Source organism: Tachypleus tridentatus, chromosome 13, assembly GCF_004210375.1.
Source record: "Tachypleus tridentatus isolate NWPU-2018 chromosome 13, ASM421037v1, whole genome shotgun sequence".
NCBI lineage: Eukaryota > Metazoa > Arthropoda > Merostomata > Xiphosura > Limulidae > Tachypleus > Tachypleus tridentatus.
Genome location: NC_134837.1, coordinates 100,369,449 through 100,390,388, shown reverse-complemented (window position 1 = coordinate 100,390,388; position 20,940 = coordinate 100,369,449). Strand labels below are relative to the sequence as shown.

At 33.5% G+C, this 20,940-nt stretch overlaps 1 long non-coding RNA gene across 2 annotated transcripts; it reads right to left on the bottom strand.

The window, feature by feature from the left end:
• Nucleotides 1–5,418: 5,418 nt before the first annotated feature.
• Nucleotides 5,419–18,257, bottom strand: LOC143238747 (uncharacterized). Of its 2 annotated transcripts, XR_013020739.1 has the most exons (3): nucleotides 18,212–18,257; nucleotides 14,534–14,874; nucleotides 5,419–6,177 (listed from the first exon to the last, which is right to left on the bottom strand). It is a non-coding gene; the product is annotated as an uncharacterized LOC143238747 (long non-coding RNA). The 2 variants fall into 2 exon arrangements; XR_013020738.1 differs by lacking the exon at nucleotides 5,419–6,177 and having other exon boundaries at nucleotides 14,470–14,874.
• Nucleotides 18,258–20,940: the final 2,683 nt, after the last annotated feature.

Below are 20,940 nucleotides of genomic sequence, written 5' to 3'. Positions count from 1 at the left end.
GTCGCAGTCAGTGGTTGAAGTGTTGGCGGAGTTTGTGATGCTTCAAATATTTTCTTTGTTGGAATAAGAAGGCTAAAACAAATAATCCACAACATTACTACACTCAGCGAAACTCTCCACCATGTATGTTGGACCATTTAAACCCTGGGTGCACAGTACTCTATAAACCCGGACACCATCTTCTTATAGCTCAGTTATAAACTGTTTTTCAGTCAATGAAGGATTCATCTCATGGATTACACAAGATAATACAGGCATACAATATGAAGAGAAAGGTGTTATGGCTGGGATACATTAAGCTTGCGTAAGATTAAGTTGTTATCAAGGCTATTAATGCCCGTCTTATTGCAGAGCGTGTCAAAAGATATAGCATTCGAAGTTTTGATAGTCATGTCGATAGTTATTTTGATAGTCGAGTTGAGATTATCTACAGGATATCAGCATGTAGACGATATCTGGGGAACTTCATAAACAAAGAATGATTTGACAAGTATTTGGCATCCGTATTAGAGACGAGGAAAGGGAAGAAATTATGTTGGTTCGGAATCCATAAACTATGAGTTCAAATCCATAGAGGGAAGACCAAGAACTTTATACAAGCTTTTGAGGTTCAACGTAAGAAGTACTGAGAACAGTATTTGTGGCAAGAACATCAACAGGTGTGGAATGACAGTCAATGACAAGAGGTGCAATCACAGCAGCAGTTTGTCATTTGTTAGGCAGGAATGCTTTTGTCAGGTTCCAGCCTTGTGTCCTTGACGATCTACTCCCGAGGGCAAGTGACAATTGTTACATAATACTGTTTTATTTTGGACAAGCCTCCATTTTATTATGTAACGTACGTTACGTATTACAATTACAAATAATCGGAAATTTGAGTTTTAATTTAGAAGTTAATTAACTGTTAATATGTATAAAATTTATGATATTAGTAAACAAGATTGATTCACACAATTTTCCTTTTAAATACAAATATATTTTAATATACAAATATAAAAATAATAGAATTTATAATAACTGTTATTACTAATATCGGGTCATCCATTAAGTAATGTCCGATTTTAGGTTTAGAAAAAGAGAAAGGATTTCAAACGCTTTTAATGTTATTTAATCAATAATATATGTTACATTATTATTAATTACTTCCTGCCAACGATTCACAAGCTTCTGAATGCCACTTGTATAATATTCTTGGGGTTTGGAGAAAAATAATGTAGAGAGGGTAATTTGATATCTTTATGTATTCCAAGTTTTTTCATCAAGATAGTTCTGCAAACTTCGGAAAAGATAATAACCAGATGGGGCAAGGCGTGGAGAATAAGGAGGATGTAAAAGTTTTCCCAGTCTAGCTTCTCAATCCTTACAGATATGATCCTTGCTGTAATGGGGCCGTGCATTATCCTGGTGTAACACAACAGCTTTATGACTGGTCAAAGCAGTGCAACATTCAAGCGCTCTAACTGTTGACAATAGAAGTCTGATAATCGTTACATTGAGTGGCAGCAACTCAAAGTAGATCACACCAACAATATCCCATCAAACCCATAACAAGACTTTCCAAGAGGGGAGGTCTATTGTAGGGTGTGTTTTAGCCAGTTTACCTGTACTAAGCCATTGTCTGCAGCGCTTAACATTTTTACAAAATATCCACTTTTCATTTCCAGTCACTAATCTGTCCAAAAAAGGTGGGTTACGTTCACGAGAGTGCAGAGAAGTGCAAATGTTCACTCTTGCTCTAAGGTTGGCTTCTGTCAAATCATGAGGGACCCATTTTCCAAGTTTTAACACTTTTTCAAGCTGTTGCAGATGACGGTGAACTGTTGAATGGGTTGAATTAAGCTTCTGTGCTACTTCTTCAACTGTTATAGCACAATCTTCATCAGGTGTAGCCAGCAGCAAGACATCATTAAACTCAACAGGACGACCTGAACGTGGCGCATCACTTAAGCTGTAGTCAACTGATCTGAAATTTTGAAACCACTTTCAACATTTTCTTTCATTGAGAAACTCCACACCATAAATACCTTGAATGTTTCATGTAGTTTCTGCTGCACTCTTGCCTTTATTAAACTCATAAAGCATTATATACCTAATGTTCTCCTCAGACACATCCATCTTTATAAGGGTTTATCTGATTAATGATCTGAAAAAGTGGAGTTGGATTAGTTTCTTTTATTTGTCTGAACATTTTTATAAACGTCCTACTACACATTGTAGTCATTAAAGCCTTCTACAAAGACAAAAATGATGATGCACTTTCTGTATTAAATCTTTGGACATTACTTATGGAATGACCTGATAGTTGTTAGAACAGATGGTTTATATACAAGAGTTTACAAACTTAAAGACAATAGTGATTCTTATATCTTGTTTAGAACTTAATATTTTATCGACGAGTAAATTAATTCTGAGTTGAAATTGTCAGACCTCACTTAAGCTAGCTAGCTTGATTGGCCTCACACCATTACAAGCTGACATTTTCTGACGAAGATATTTAATGTCCTCGTAGAAATACTAACGTCCAAAGTAATTCACCGAAGTTGAACGGTTTGTTATGTTCGAAATCTACAAACATTCCTGGTCCAGTTCTATAGTTTTCCGATTAATAGGCGTTAATCACAATTATAGCTTCCGAGGCCTACAACAAACTGACTGTAGCTGACCAATAATAATAATACTCTTCTGTTTCCCTGCTGGTCGCTTTTGATACAAATCATGCGGGTTTACAGATATTTCAACAATATTCTGATGCGTTTTCGTAAAAGAAATATTGTTGATTCTTACTCTCAAAAATCTTCTAAAGATGTCGAGAAGAGGCGGTAGTTGTGCGATAGAAAGTCAACAATATACGTCACATGCAAAAAAGAAAATTATACTGAAACAATCGTAGGTATTAAAATAAACGTATAACGGTAAATCTGTCACAAATTAAGAAAATGTAGTTTGGTTAACAAAACAGAAGTAATGAATTTTTACAGTTTCGTTAGTGATTAATTCATTATTTTGGTTTTCTTAACTTCGGGAAGGCATACCTCAAGTAACAGCGTTATGTACCTCTGAACCAGTTTTTAGTAAATAGTAAAAAATCACCTTGGGTATCTCTGAATCCATTCTTATTACATGGTTAAAAATGAAAGTTTAAAACTATTTATGAAGAATTTCTAGAAGTGGACGAATAGTGACTTGAATTATCAAAAGGAAGTATAATCAAGAATATTAGTCTGAAATTAGAGAGAAGATAACTTCAACAAAACTATATTAAGAAACGAATATTAAAGTTGGCTTGTAAATAGATTTAAGTGAGCAGGAATAAACCATATTAAATCTATGAGCATACTTATGAAAGCAACATTTGGTTAATAACAATGTAGGACAGATGATGACGTTGCATATTACTCTGGAGTATCACATCCTGTTTAGCTATTACTTGACGATATACCAACGTTTGAAACTGGCTTTAACCTTTCATCGGATAATAAGCTACATTTATGTAATTATACCAAGAAATGCAGTTAACGTGAATATATTTTTATGTAAAAGCGTTGCATTGTTTTCTAATGTAACGTGAGAAAAAAAAAAGCTATCCGAATTTAGAGTTGAAAGTTGAAAAGATGGGTGTAGTATTTGACTGTAAAAGAAAACACGTTTTACAAAACAATAATTATTATATACTTCCGTACAATTTAAGTTGTTTCAATTTGTACGATTTATTCTCCAAATATTTGAATAAATTCTAAAGGTTTCAATGTCTTGTTCATCTATTATCTTCTTACATGTGACTGTCACCGTTTCTGTATAAATTAAAAGATGATAACAGATATTTGTTTCAAGTTGATAACAGTTTTAAGGAAGAAAACGTTAGTTCTGCATATATTTTGTACTTTGTCTGTCAAATTTAAAAAAATTGCATATGATGTATTAACAAAAATCTGAAATTCGTTGTTTTCATTTTGAACGTTCCATTAAATTTGTCACGTGTTAAGCGGTCTTAACTCCGTTTTATACCGAACTGTGGCCAGTCAACCAGTTTAAGCTGAACACATAAAGTGTTCCTCGTATTCTCTATAGCGAAAATTAATTAATGGACTAATTATCCTTTTACATTGTCGATACCATTAGTCTGAGTAAATTTATGTATTCAAAAGAATCATTAACTCACAACGTAAATCGAAATACTAAAATTAGACTGTAGACTGAGTTATCCATGACCCATTACCGTGGTTGGGTGGTGAATACACTCCTCTCTTAACCATCAATGCTACCATGGATTTACAATAATTAGTCCTGCACTGCAGTTTATTAGTCAGAACAAAGTTAACGAATAAAACTTTCCATCACACCAGTAACTCCTGCGTTCTACCAGTGCCAACTAAACTGAAGATAATAGAAAGGAAACTCCTACTATTTTCCCTGATTTGCATAACAGTGAGCGTGTTTCAAAATCATTCCGAATATTTTTGCACATAATTAATACTCAAATGAGACTTGCACACGTAATGAAAGGCACACACACACATACACGTGCATATGTAGGTAACGGTCAGATGTATAATTTACCATCGAGAAAATTATTTACGCCTAAACTCTCGATAAATATGTTGGACCGAAAAACATTATTTATTGATGTAATTATGAGAGAACATACTTGTTACTCGAGCCTCTGGTAATATAGTCTTCATATTAAGGAGTAGAGATAACTAGGAAAATATATATATTATCTACAAATGTGATCGTAAATAATATTGCTGGGCAATGTTGTTAATTAAGAAAGTATACGTTCTCCCTGTATACTGCCTGTTCGTAAATAATAACGTTTAAGGATGTAATTAATTTAGGAAAGTATTCGTTTTATCTGTAATCGTAAATATTGTTCATTAAATAATATATTTAGTTAGGAAAGTGTACGCTTTATCTGTTCATATATTTGTAATAAACTTAAAGGGCTAATTTACATGGAAATTAAACGCCTTATATGTGTATAGAGCCGTAAACACCTTTATCAAGCAATATAACTAAGAAATTACATATTCTTTGTCGTATGCGCGGAAAATCATCAGGTTTCTCTGATAATTATTTATATGAGCCTTTTGTGGAAATAAATATTACAGTTTAATAATGTTTCGAGAGAGAAATTTGTTTATAAATGCCTTTTGTGGTAGCATATAATTATTTTTACGCGTCTGTCGCAATTATAATTTAAAAAGCTAACAATGTTCTCATGCATAAAGCTACTTGAACACTTCTATTATAATAGTATATAATTATTTTTGTGTCTGTTGTGGTAGTTAAATAATAGAGCTTGACAATATATCGAGAAATAAAGTTACTTGTAGCTGCCTATTATGATGGAATTTTGAATTTGGTTGAGAACAAAACCACATTGAACTATTTGCTATGTCCACCATATAGAATCTAGCTCCTAATTTTGGTATTCCCAATATGGTATTGTTGTGTTGGTAAATTATCCAGTTTAATATTGTTCCCAGTGGAAAAAGTTATTGTTACGTGTCTGTTATGGTGGTAAATAATAAGGTTTAATTCTTTAATATTTAAGTATTTAACAAAACATAAAATTCGGACAGCAAGAAACAGTGTGGCTCTACAACGATACACTTTTATCACTGAGAAAAGGTAAAAACGTAAACCCACACTTTAAATTTCAGGTTTATTTGTTTTTATAGAGCAAATTCACATTGCTCTAAATGCTGTATCCACGCGGGGAATCGAACTTCGGATTTTAGTGTTGTAAGTTTGTGGACTTACACCTTTCCCGTCGTATAAGTTATTTTTCCGTAAATCATCCATTCTCTTTTTAAAACTGTTGTAAAGTGTTCGATTTCACTACTGCCAACGGCATTTTTATTACCAATTCACGTTATTAGCAAAGTAAAAGTGTTTTAAACAGAGCTTAGCCAGTCTTCTGTAAATCTTGAACTAGTATTCTCTCGTTGTCTTCAGAAAACAGCACAAAGAAACCAGAAATCTTTATCCTATCAATTCCCAGAATAATATTTTAGAGTTCAATAACAACACTTTTGTTGTTTCAAAGGTACTTTAGACAGTGTAATCATGGTAGAATTCTGATTTTAATGGACTGTTCCTGTCTGTTTCGGCTTGTAAACTAAGTCCTTTTTCAGGTTGACTTAGGCCTTGTGTAAAAGACGTAACGTCGTTCAGCTTTAAATCCAGAAAAAAAAAACAGCCCAATAAAGACACAATTCTTTAATATCACATCTTTTTTCTTTTTTTATCTTAAAATAAGCTAAGAGACCTTAACCTAACCCTGAAAGAAAACCCTTTAATCCCTAGAATCATTATAACAGTACTTTTGTTGAACTATTTACAATAAGCCAGTATATTTTCTTTGATGATTAGACCAAAATTACAGAGGGTAAGGCTAGCTAATAATATGTAAAGAGAGATAATTGCTTATCTTAACTTGAAATAAACACATCTACAAAATACATTTTAAAATTCAATTAGCTTTTCTGCTAACAACACGACACTCTGGGGTTTGTGTCATCTGTCCACCATTGTGACAATATCCCTTTCTTCAGTCACATTATTAAATGAATGCTCATTTATATCAAAGGTGTGATCCAAACTATTATAATATCAATGTATTATTTTACAACTACTATAATAAAAGGTCATTTGTTAAATATATCTCTAACTAGTCAATGTTCCCAAGTCATTCTATAGCACAAAACATTCTCAGTACAGCAAGAAGTTTCCAGGAGTTTAATCACAACCGCAGATTTTACTAATTTACTAATTATACACGTGTCAGTATTCAACAAAACCAAAGCTCTAAGTACTGAGCTCTAACGTACTCCACTAGTAACAAATATTTTTACTTTCTCTCATCAAACGTTTCTATAATCTAATTTACTAGTTTCTCCAAACCCCATTGAATTCCGTCACTTAGCTAATCGTTTGCATAACATATTATCAAACGCTTTTTGAAAATCTAAGTACATCAAATTGGCATTGTTTTTATTATCCAGGTAACATGTAACATCCTCGAAAAAACGTTAAAATATTAGTAAAGGAAGATTTCCTCTTTAATGAACCCAAACTGATTTTCTTTTATGGTGTCGTATTTCAAGAGAATATTTTGCGAAGTTCCTTTCATTAGGTTCTATACTTTTTTCCTATCACAAAAATAAGACTAACTGGCTTATAATTCTTAGGGAAACTCTTATCACCTCCTTTAAACATACGCACGGCGTGACCAGGTACTAAGGGCACTCAAATCGTAATCTGAAGGTAGGGGGTTCGAATCCTCGTCACACCAAACACGTTCGCCCTTTCAGCCGTGGAGGCGTTATAATGTGACGGTAAATCCCAAGAACTGACAGTGGGTGGTGATGACTAGCTGCCTTCCCTCTAGTCTTACACTACTAACTTAGGAACGGCTAGAGCAGATAGTCCTAGCGTAACTTTGTGGGAAATAAAAAAACAAAAACGAAAAGCAATCCTTTAAACATAGGAGTAGTATTAACAATTCGCTGACTCCAGTCACTTCCTTACTGCCTACTGATCTTCCAAAATTAAACACGAGAGGTTCATATACAGTACTGTGCAAAAATGTTGTGGCAAAGTCAAAAATTAGATATCAGGATACTTTCAAAAACAACGGAAGTTAAGTCACAGGTGAAACATCAAACTTTTATTATCTTCATATTTAATACAACAGAAACTAAGTGGAAGTGCTTGAGTTTAGCAAACAGTTCATGTTTTGTGTGCCCTCTCCTTTCGTTTTAATATCTGAAGACAGTCTTTCAGGCATTGTTGCGACATATGAAGTTTCTAATGATTCCTCTCTTGTACCAAAAATGATACTAATACATCTGTATATAAAACAGACGATGCGTTACTTTGAGCTTATAATTAGATTTGAGGGTAAATTGGTAGATATCCTGAGATTATAATAAAATCAAATCGGGTATATGCATCCCTCACGTATGGTATTGATGGTGCACAAAAATATAGGTAATAAGAAGGAAACAAATAAGTATAATAAAAATTGATTTTATAAAGACAAGAAGGTATTGAAGTATATGCAACCTAACTAGTTATAGTTATATAGAAAGTTCAAATGCTACAAAAATTGAAATAAGAAAGAATAACTACAAAACTGACTTACTTAAAATTAAAACAATGTATCCTTACTTTGGTTCACACTTACATAAGTACATTGATTTTTCAAAGTAAGGATAAAACTTTTTAAATTTGAGTAACTCAGTTTTTGTAATTTGACTTTTTTCTTTCAATACGTTTTTTTAGCATTAAAATCTTCTATATTACTATAGCTAGCTAGGTTACGTATATCTATCGATCCCCAATTATCCTTATAAAATTTAATTTTTGTTATACTTGGATGCACAACGCCTCCGTGTGGAAGTCTTTGTAAGTAAGTAATTATTCTACGTCAGACAACAAGAAATAAAAAGTAAAACGCCTGTGAAAGATCATTCCACAATTACTGTTTTTTATTGTTTGTTTGTTGCTTAGCACAAAGCTACATAATGCGCTGTCAGTGCTATGGCCAGCGCATGTATCAAAATTTGACTTTTAGAGTGAGAAAGTTTTTTTTTAGAAACCAGTGATCAAATGGAAAAGTAATAAATTACTCATTTCTTTGATAATATCAGTTTAGAATTGGAGAATATTTCTAATGACATTTGGAGTTGAAGTAACTTTAAACGTGTGTCACAAGATACGGGATACACGAATACCAAGCTAAGTTCACTGAATCATTCAATGGAAATTTAGGGAAGAGCTCTAACAATAGTGACATCTTCTCAGAGCAGTTGGACATTGTGGAGTTGGAATTCCCTATGAATGACTTTGAGTTTTGATAGAATGCGATTCGGTTGATGTAGTTAGGCTTAATTTCAATTTCCAATTTACTCCTTCCACAAACGTGAACCTTAAATCCGTTTATTAGTTTTAAGAAAATTTATTAGAATAAGTAAAGCAAAAGCTGCTTGTGTTTGTTCTGTCTTCGGCTTCCATGCTCTGACCATACAGCTTTTGTAACAGAAGATGGGATTCTTTTTTGCGTGACGAAAAAGGAGGGATATTAATAACAACATTTACAGGGATTTTTGTATTCCACAGTCTATCCTGAGAACAGGAAACGTATGAACATTCTTTAAACAAGCAAAAGCGAGCAGCTTTGGCATGACGTAAGCAAATAACCTAACAAGGGAAAACTGTGTTTGTAACTTAATGCATCAGACATTCCTCAGGCGAAATATAAAAAAAAGAAGAAACGATAATCTGATATTCACTGTGATTTCTATAAAGTAAAAACCATCTCTTCTTCTTTCACCTAAACTAACTGTTCAATCTTGTGGAACAAAAGTTTGTTCTTATGCTAGGATCCTGTCAGGGTTTATCTGTTTCATTCTCTAGCGCTTTGTCGTGGATGTAATATAAGTTATAGTGATGCAAAAAAGAAAAATTCTTCATGCAGTATAAAATCCCTGTTTTCAGTGTAACGTGGTACAGTCTGCTAGCTGTAATAAAAACTCGTTATATTACATTAATATTTTAACTGTTACGTATCACAGTCTGATACTGAAAAATACTTAACGCTATTAAATTTATGCTTGTTTATCAAATAAGAGTGATTATTTTGAATATTTGTGAAAAACTAGGTATGAATATTTGTTCTAGCTGACAACAGTTTTGGACTAATGAACTACAAGTGAAAGCAACTTGTCAACAAAACTTATGGCCAAATCTTGGGACACTCTGATCGAATATTGAAATTTGACTGCCACTCTTATTAAAGCACTCATGGCCATAAAATACAGATTTTACACAAAGGTACACGAACCTCTCAGATTCACAGCTAAACATGCAAGTACCATGAAAACGCCTACGTTGCCAAATAAGGAAGTAATATTGTTAGTTAGGGAACGCATAAACAGTTCATGAAAAGTAAAACGAAGTAAATATTGCCCCCTATAAATTTCGTAGTAAAAGAAGTTATGTTTCGTAATTTATGAGCAAGAAGTGAAATATCAATTGAAAAATTATAAAACCAAGATTTCACTTAAAGGTAAAACTGTTTTATAAAATACACTATTACCCCAGATGTTTCTGTGGTACAAAGTCAGTTTTAAATTGCTGATATAGCTGTCTAATTGTAAACTGTTCTTGTCTGAACAGGTAAAGAACAAGTATTCACTGGCTTTGTGACATTATTGTGAAATGCATTAACAACTGTCTGTTAGAATAGTAATTCGATAAGCTGGTCAACGAAAGATAATAATTGAATTTTAAGTGTCATAATCAGATGCGCCTGGCGGAACCTAATAGTTAGTGTTCGTGGACTATGAATCCGATTTCGCGACACATTGTCTGATAAACATACTCTGAACTTTGAAGCAGTTGATATGCTAATAAAATAATGGTCAAATCCCATTATTTGATAATAGAAAGGCAGTCAAAGAGTTTACTGTGGGTGCTATTGAATAGTTGCCTTCCATATAGAATATTAATTTTAAATTAGGGACGACTTTGCCCGTATATTCCTCGTTTAGCTTTGTGCGAAATTCTGAAGGAAACAACAGAAAAACGTATAATCAGCAAAACACAGAAAATATGGCGTGTTCTTATGGACATAGCCTTATGTACACATTCATTTCGTTTATTGAAAACTTAAGTATTTTTCGTGTAGCTTATTTAATAAAGACGAAGTTGGGCACATTAAACTAGTTATTGTCAAGCCGTAACGTTTCTAATTGCAAATGTCACGTGCTTAACTAAAATAGCTCCACAGTTCTTATTATTTTATTACCTTCCCCCTATCTCAGCGATAAGGTTGAGGGCATGAAACGCGAAAAATCAAGTTTCTATACTAGTGGTTGGCTTAACATAAATAGCTTATCGTGTAGGTTTGCTCTTAACAACAAAAATTTCTTTGAAACGGTATATATATTCCTATCTAAACTAGAGGTCTTCATTAGAATAGAAAAAAAAAAAAAATCCCAGCTACACAAATATGAAATGTGAAATAAAACAATGTGAACTGAAGAAAGTGGTGTAGGTTACGAATCTATTCATGTTATTCATGTTAATAAATATAGTTCCAGCTTACAGATATTTGAAGAATAACAAATAACAATAAATAATATATTCTCGCGATCGTCTTAAGAGAAGTAAGTAAATTCAATTAATCGCCAATTTTCCAGACATTCTACTCTACTACATTCCCCCTTTCCCAACGATAAGCTCCCCGCTAGTACAGCGATAAGTCTAGGGATTTACAAGGCGGAAAGCAGGGGTTCGATTCCCCTCGATGGGCTCAGGAGATAGCCGGACGGGGATTTGCTATAAGAAAACACACACTCCAAACGACAATAAGCAATTGCGCTTTACACTAATTCTTTGTTTCTCTTTCTTCGAAACTGGTAAGTGATATGACTATGTTGACATCTGTTAATGGTGACCAAAAGTAAATGTACATTATGAATAATAATACAGAATCACAAACTCTTCAGATATTTTGATACTAATAACGAATTTTAAGAAGACTATAATTACTAGAAATTCTCTGAGGTAGGAGCAAGGTAGTTGGGTTACTTGAATGCAAAATTACTTACAAAGGTAAATAATGAGTGTTGCAGTACCCATAACCTTGAAACGTTTAATCACAACAACATGCTAACCAGAGCATTCTTTTACTAAAAATTTCTAGTAACTCGTACGTAACTCTCTCTAATCGAGATAAAGATAACTAGTTCAACCTTTCACTTTATATGCCCATGGGCTTACTAAAAACGAGTTTGGTTTGGTTTGTTTTGAATATCGCGCAAAGCTACTCGAGGGCTATCTGTGCTAGCCGTCCCTAATTTAGTAGTGTAAGACTAGAGGGAAGGCAGCTAGTCATCACCACCCACCGCCAACTCTTGGGCTACTCTTTTACCAACGAATAGTGGGATTGACTGTCACATTATACACCCCCACGGCTGGGATGGCGAGCATGTTTAGCGCGACGCGGGCGCGAACCCGCGACCCTCGGATTACGAGTCGCACGCCTTACGCGTTTGACCATGCCAGGCCCTGGGGCCAGATGAAGTCAGCATTGAGTCAATGGGTAGTGGACTGCTAACTCCCTCCCTCATGGCTATGTTATTCAAATAGCTATTGTTGACCTTCCACGACTTCATGCCCCCCGCTAGTACAGCGGTAATTTTTCGGACTTACAACGTTAAAATCAGGGGTTCGATTTCCCTCGTTGGGCTCAGCATATAGCTGATGTGGCTTTGCTATAAGTAAAACACACACGAATTCATTCAAGCTTTTTGAAGTTACAGAAATGTTTCATGCTAGAAATGTTTACAACGTTTTTTCCTACAGTGCTAAATACCTCAAAATGATTTGTTTGTTTGTGTTTGAATTTCGCGCAAAGCTACTCGAGGGCTATATGAGCTAACCGTCCCTAATTCAGCAGTGTAAGACTGGAGGGAAGGCAGCTAACCGTCACCACCCACCGCCAAATCTTGGCCTACTCTTTTACGAACGAATAGTGGGATTGACCGTCACATTATAAGCCCCCACGGCTGAAAAGGCGAGCATCTTTGGTGCAACGGGGATGCGAACCGAGACCCTCAGATTGCGAATCGCACGCCTTAACCTACCTGGACATGCTGGACCCCTCAAAATGATCTACTGTTTGTCTTTTTGTTTATTTTTCAATATTTTAAGTTATATGGTAGTCCGTTTTCTGTAAAAACAAACAAACAAAACTCACTCGTTATACAAGTGTGCAGAAACAAACAGCAGGAGTTCTTGTTGATTGAGCGACCCTTTACCTAAATGTCTGAAGTTGGACGGTTACTTTTATTTTGATTTTTTTTTCTGCATGATGCTCAGCGGTTTTAGGTGGGCCTAATGAAAAAACATTTCACTTACCACCATTTTGAGATGTGAGGAACTTCCAGTAACGAATACCCAATCAACCTCCTCGCAAAATGGATATCAATTTGACACAGGTTTTAATAAATCATCCTTACTGGAGTACCAAAGTATTAAATTTACATATTCCTGCCCTCTATTAGCGTGCGAAAATACTTTAAAGTGTTTGAAATATTTCACCACTGTGCTAAGTCATTACACATAAGTTAACAGTTTAATTGCAATTCTCCAGTTACTATTTTTAACACGTAATAGAATAATATAATCAACATCTAAGCTAAGACGTTTCAGTTAATCATCACGTTTGTGACAGAGTGAATTTGCTATCAACAGAATTTCTATTTATTTTTACTTTGGCTACATAATATCAGAAGCACTTTTAATCCTAAATTTCATTCAGTGTTCAATAATTGTGAATGATATCGAAGTTTTGACTAATCCAAAATTATACTCTGTAAATTAATAATAGCATGTTAAAATGCAAAATAAGAAATCGTTTTGAAATCTTTTTAGCTTCAGATTCACCTGAGTTCTGTTTTTAGTGCTATCTAGAGGCATAATAACTAATTACATTATATTTTGTATAATATCTTCATTAGTCTAGTTTAATAACAGGTTTTGAAATTTTCCATAAATTTCAAGGGTAAAGATTTTTATTTTTGTTCTTATTTATGGCTTTAGAACACTCTGGTGGTAAACCTGAACTTCATTAAATATAATTTTTATCTAAACATTACCTGGTAGCAAGTTCGAATTCCTCTTACGGAAAATGCTTACCCTTTTAGTCGTAGGAACGTTATAATTGACAATCAATCCCACTATTCGCTGGTAAAAGAGTAGCCCAGACTCTGATTGGGGTGATGTTAACTAACTGACTTCCCTCTAATTTTTCACTACTAAATTAAAGACGACTGGAGCGCGTAGCTTTGTATCAAAGACGACTAAAACACGTAGCTTTGTATGAAAGACAACTAGAGCACGTAGCTTTGTATTAAAGACAACTAGAACACGTAGTATTGTATTAAAGACAACTAGAGCACGTAGCTTTGTATTAAATTCAAAGTACGTTCCAAACAAACTTCAGCATAATGTGTGAGTAAGATTTTAACTTTGTCAGTATACTGACGTTATAAGTTTAGTTATAATTATATGGCACTAGCCTTCTCCCAGGTTATACGTAGGTAAATTGTAGAGGGATATACATGTTGCCTTGATTTATTACATCGTTACCGCAGTAAGTAACTTCATTTAGCTGGTTAGAATTAAATGGATCCCTCGCATTTAGATTTTTTTAATAACGTCTTTTCGTAGAAATAATTGTAATATTTACTACAAGGAAAAGAAGTCTATCTGGGTAGAGTAAGAGAATTTGGTTCTTACGGTTTAGAAAGTGAAAAAGAAATGTTAAAAGAATTATTTCTCAGTTATTGCCGGCACTAAATGGATTTGAAAAACACAAAAATATGGTTACGGAATTAAAACAGTTTTTCTGTTATATCATGTTAACAAAAGAAGGACTAATTACAATAAACACAGAAAATGCTTGACAGTCACAGTAAAATAAATTATTTTTTTGCAGTAAATGTTTGACACTCACAGTTGTGTTCATCATTTCTTTCCAGAAGACCTTTAACAGTCGCAGTCTCCAGAAAATGTTTTTACACTCACAGTCAAGTACATTATTTCTTTTCCAGTAAATGTTTGACAGTCATGGACGAATACATTATTTCTTTCGCATGGAATAATTACCCAAGCTAGATTTTCATTTCCTTTTGCAGAAAGTGTTTGACCATCACGGTCGAATTCATTGTAGAAAGGTTTAAATCTCACAAATAAACTCCTACCGCTAGTACAGCGGTATGTTTCCGGATTTATAATGCTAAAATCAGGGGTTCGATTCCCCTTGGTGGGCTGAGTAGATAACCCGATGTGGCTTTGCTATAAGAAAAACACACAAACACACACACAATAGATTCATTATTTCTTTAGAATTTTATTTCAGAATAAATCCTGACAGTTTGAGGCACAATATTTAAATAACTTTAATATGTTGAAACATATTATTTTAATAAAAAGTTTTCATCTGTCTTCATCTCGTTAGTTACGTTAATAACTTAAAATAATCTGAACTTCTGTTGTAAGTTTGTTAAATATATATATATGCACGAGCCACTTGTGATCCTGCTTTATAACGTATTTGTATAACAGCCAGTCATGGATTATGGTAATAATCCTAGTATACACATAAACATTATCTTAAGTTAGTTTACAACATATGAACCATTGGTCTACACAATATTTGAAATGTCAGTGCAATGGTTTATGTAATCTTATCTTGCATTAATGTTACATGTCTTGCGGTAGTCATATGTGTGTCTTTAATGATTTAAAGCATTTGTTAGGGGTTTGCAAATCGTTTTCTTTTGTTTATTCTTTAACTTTGAGACACAGCTGACAATAATTTATTATACTGATTTAATATAAAACTTAAATATTATGTGCATGACTTATTCTCTGATTCAAGCTTTATACTAGTTATTAAGCCTTTATAGCATCGACGTTATATACTCTTGGAAATAAGCTACGCACTGTAAACTTGTAGAGAAACTAATCAATTGTTAATGCAAGAAAATAAAAAAATATATATAATTTTTGTTACAGTTTATCACTAATTATAAAGCTTGATCACATAGTTACCACACTATTAGTTGACTGACTTAAACGGAGATTAAAAATGGGTTGTGATTTTGGCGGTATTCTAAGCGTGAGTGAAGGAAAGCTTAAAATATCGTATTTGTTAAATTAATCTTGCTGAAATGTTTGTGTGATAAAAAAATTCAAATTTTAGCCGTCAATGGAATTTTTGAGTTAAAACAAAAATACTGAAATGCACATTATATTAAATTCAATATATATTTATATATATCGACAAAGTAGTTCTCAACAAAGATTTCACAAGTTTAGTAAGTCATTAACTCAGTGGAAGTATTATAAAAATAATAATTAGATAAATTACATCAACTTATGCTTAAGTACATGGATTGTATTCGTAATCACTCGATTCTATTTCCAAGCATTCATTCGTTTTTCAGGCCCGACATGGCCAGGTGGATAAGGCTCTGGACTCGTAATCTTAGGGTCGCAGGTTCAAATCCCGTCACACCAAACATGCTTGCCCTTTCAGCTGTTGGGGCGTTATAATGTTACGGTTAACCCCATTATTCGTTGGTAAAAAAGTAACCCAAGAGTTGGTGGTGGGTGGTGATGACTAGTTGCCTTCCCTCTAGTCTTACACTGCAAAATTAGGGACGGCGAGTGCAGATAGCTCTCGAGTAGCTTTGCGCGAAATTCAAAATAAGCCAATCATTCGTTTTTCGTTCCTTCTTTATGTATACTCATTGCAATCCTGATCACCATATCATAACATATAAGTTTTAAGACGGCTTGATTGGGTAATTAAAAGCTTTAGTATTACTATAAGACCCTTAGACAAGATTTTCATCCTCAGATACAAGTGGTCTAAAGAGACACACGAGTTTACCCATGCAGTATAGAACAAAAAGGTCACAGGACTGGATATTACTTCACAGTCTAATATGGGTGTCGTGTTACCCCGGTTTGTTGATTTAGGGTGAGGCTGTTTTCTTCAATTAATGTAGCTCGTTTTATTTTTTATTTATTGATGTTAGGTTCTTTGTTTATAATTACAGTATTTTGTATGTATATACTGTGTTTTTTGTTTTTTTTTAGTAGCAATTTTCAGTAAATCTGGTTTCCATACCTACTTTTCTTCGATATAAAATTTTGAATAGTTATTACATATTATTTTATAATTGACGTTGGAATTGTGTGATTCTACGTAATTTGTATTTAATAATGATTTTAATTTAGTTCCTGGTTTTTGAATGAACTTGACGTTAATAGAAACTATGTTTGATGGTAAGTTGTTGTTTTTTTCCAAGTAATGAGTAGTTTTAAGCTGATGTCAGAGATAAAGGGTAAACTGCAGCGTAATATTGTAATGTTTGGTGTATTAGTGTCAATTTTGTTTGTAAGATGCGTTTTGAGATTTTTGTTTTTGGTGGTTGTGTGAAAATGTTTCTTGTTGTTGTTGTTGTTTTAAATTAAGCACAAAGCTACACAATGGCTATCTGTGCTCTGCCCCCACGGGTATCGAAACCCGAATTTTCGCATGCAAGTCCGCAGACATACCGCTGAGCCACTGGGGGGCGAAAATGTTTCTAGAATGGTTATTGAAAATTTGTTGGTGTAAATAAAAGAATGTTTTCTCATCTATGTACGCAGTTGAAAAAATCTTGAAGATCTTTTTTAGTGTACCAATTTTTTTCTTTTGATTTATGAGCGGAGTTCCAGGAGGTGTAAAACCTGGTGTGAGTAATTGTTCGGTGAATTTTGGTTTTGAAATGTGTGGCGGTTCTGATAATGTTGAGATTAAGGAAAGACAGTTGTTTGTTATTTTCGTATTCAATGATGAATTTATTGTTTGAATGAATGGAGTTTATGAGTTCAAAAAAATTATTATGAGTTACATTGAAATGAAATCGGCAGAAGAGTTGTCGACATGTCTATACCAATATAGAAGAGAATAAAGTGCATTGTATGACTTGTGTTTCAATGGAGATCATAAATATCTTGACGAGAACAGGTGAAACAAAGTTACTCATGCTTAAACCATTAGTTTGAAGAAAGTTGTGTTGTTGTGAATTGTAAAAGGGAAAGGAAAAGTGTGTTTGGGGTATGTATTAAAGGATTTTTGACAGAAATTTCCGTGAAAAGTGACACAGTGTGAAAGCTGTCCATTAAGGTTTTGGGGTTTAGTTGGCTTAATGGTTTTCTGAAGTTAAAGACACCCACAAAATCTCAGAACTCAAGTCACAAACAAAATTGACACTAATAGACCAAAACACATCATAACATTACACTGAAGTTTACCATTTATTCCTGAAGAAAACTTGTCATCAAACATAGAATTTCTGTTGATGTCAAATTCGCCCAATAATTCGACACTAAATTAAGATCATTATTAAATACAAATAACAGAACGATTTTAATGTCATTCGTAAGATAACTGTCCAGAATTTTATATCAGAGAAACAGTTATTGGAAACTAGATTTACTGAACATAATAAAAACCTCATATATTTACCACTATTGTAACTAAAAAACAAACAAACCACAGTATATCCATACAAAATAATGTAATTATAAGTACATAACCTAACATCAATAAAAAAACAAAAACAAAAGGAGCTACCTTAATTGAAGAAAACAGTCCCACCTTAAATCAACAAACAAGTTACTAAGATACCCATATCAAACTGTGAAGCAATATCTAGTCATGTGACGTTTTTGTTCTGTACTGCACATTTACACTTTTATGTCTCTGTAAACCACTTGTACCTAAGAATGATAAAACCTCGTCTGAACGTCGTACAGTTACAATAAAGTTTTTCTTATTACTCGATCAAATTGTATTAAAAATTTTATTTTTTATTTTTTAAAAAGTGGGTTATCAATGTTGCCAAGTTTTAAATCATATCAGAGCGTAAACAATTCAGAAATCAAGTGCTTTTAATATCACAGGTACAGATAATCAAACAGGAATGCTTTAGAACGTTCACAATTAATGCTTCTTTGTTTGCATGTCACAATTATCCGGAATGTCTGAAATTTCGACACCGAAGAGGTAAACTCGTACAAACTTTTAATACGCCTTTAATACTGTTAATAAAAATAGCGTATTTTTTATTATTTCAATCTCCTAGTACCCTTAAGCGCATGAGCTGGTATGCTTAGCTGATAAACACTGAGATTACGACACGGAGTGTTGTTTTTTAATTAATGGTTCTTCGTTTACAACTTATTATCTGCTAGATATGTCACTGTAGATTTATTTTTTACATGCTAAAATTGCTTTTTGCTTGATGTGGGTCCATTATGAAAATTTCAAACTACCGTATTTCTTTCTTTTGTAGTTTCATAAACAAAAGTTGAAACATCTCAAGAAACTAAAAATGAGAGTAAATTAATTTTTCTTCGTGAACGATATACAGTTTAAGAGTTTTTTAAGGTCGCATTAGAACTACAAGAGCTTTATGTGTGTTTTTGTTTGTTTTTAGTTTATACTGAAATCGTCTTTCCTGCATGACAAGCTGTATCACCAACGTTTATTTAATTTTGACGTTGACCAAAAACAGTCGTTAATGTAATAATTTTCTTTGGAACAGAGAAATTAGCAGATTTAAAGAAAATATCGAAAATGGAGGTCACGAAAAGCTACATAAATGTACTTACAACAAACTTTATAAACGTTTTATCCAACTTAAAATAATATTTGTCTGACAACGTGCAGCAAGTCACGAAATAAAATAAAAAAGTATACAACGGTTTTTCATTGTAATATCTACTGTTGAAGATCGAATCGGATTCACACCAAATCTTCAGTTGGTCAATATCAGTGCCTGTTATTTCGATGACTATGTAACTATATTGGTCCACTCAAAGACACTTGTTTTCCAAAATAAAATACATTCCGATTATCAGTTGATGTACTTATTTTAAAATATAGTTTTAGGTTTATATGTAACATGAACAAATTACAATTTCTTGCAAAGCTTTCATATGGTTCGAATCTCCGTCACACAAAACATTCTCGCCCTTTCAGCCGTGGGAGCGTTATAATGTGACGGTCAGTCCCACTATTTATTGGTAAAAGAGTAATCCAAGAGTTGTCGGTGGGTGGTGATGACAAGCTGTCTTCCCTGTAGTCTTACACTGCTAGATTAGGAACGGCTAGCGCAGATAGCCCTCGTGTAGCTTTGCACAAAATTCAAAACAAACCAATTGTTTTCCAGCAATGACGTATGTTGTTACGTAATAAAAGTATTGATACATTTACTTATTAGTTTACGTACTTGCACTTGGCAAATAAATCGGCTAGTAAAAGCTTCATATAAGGAATAAAAAATAAATTTCTGACTTTTCTGTAAATTTTATAGACCTCTTTTAGCAATTACAATAACCTTTATAAGTTTACTTTGAACTGTAGAAATTTCCTTTAGAATTCATTTAATTTTTCTTTTATTTAGTATTGTCCAAACATTTTGTACATTTAAAAATGGTGTAAAAATATAAATTATGAATAGCACAACGTTATTCTCAGTGGCCCCTCGCTAGTACAGCGGTAAGTCTACGGATTTACAGAGTTAAAATCAGGAGTTCGATTCCCCTCGGTGGGCTCAGCAGATAGCCTGATGTGGCTTTGCTATAAGAAAAACAAACACTGTGTACCGTAGCTTCATCAGATGTAATAAGTACGTTACCCCAACATACCACAGCTTTGTAAGATACAGTAATTATTACTCCCAGTGCACCATAGATTTATCAGGTACAATTAAACTTTGCACCAAATGTACCGTCGCTTCATCAAGTACAGCAATTATGACCCTTGGTTTACCGTAGCTTCATCAGGTAAAGTATAGTAAGTACGTTATCGCCAGTGTATCGAAGCTTCTGCAGCACAATGAACATAGGACAGTAAAACCTGTCTTAGTCATAAATTCCACAGGGCAGAAACCTGTACAAGCCGGAAATATCAAGATTTTGCAGCATTATCTTAAGATTTATCTTATAAAAGGCTCTCTATACAGCATAACCTGAGTAACGCGGACGGAAAACTATCTTTCACCTACCTCATCTATCAACAAGTAGGATTAGAACCTGACTAAAGCGTAAAAATTGTTTTTGATTTTAATTATTAATTTCTTGTTTAATTAATAATTTGTTTAAATATTAATAAATTCTAGTACATTTTGTTACGGTAAGTATTAGTTTAATATATTCTGTTGTTGTTTTTTTCTGCTGTCATTATTCCAGAAAGATTAACCGTAATTTTGGTCGCATTTGCTGATGGAAAACTAGATCAACCATGAGTAATAGGTAAAAGTGAAAATCCGTGCTGTTTCAAAAATTTAAGAAAAAATC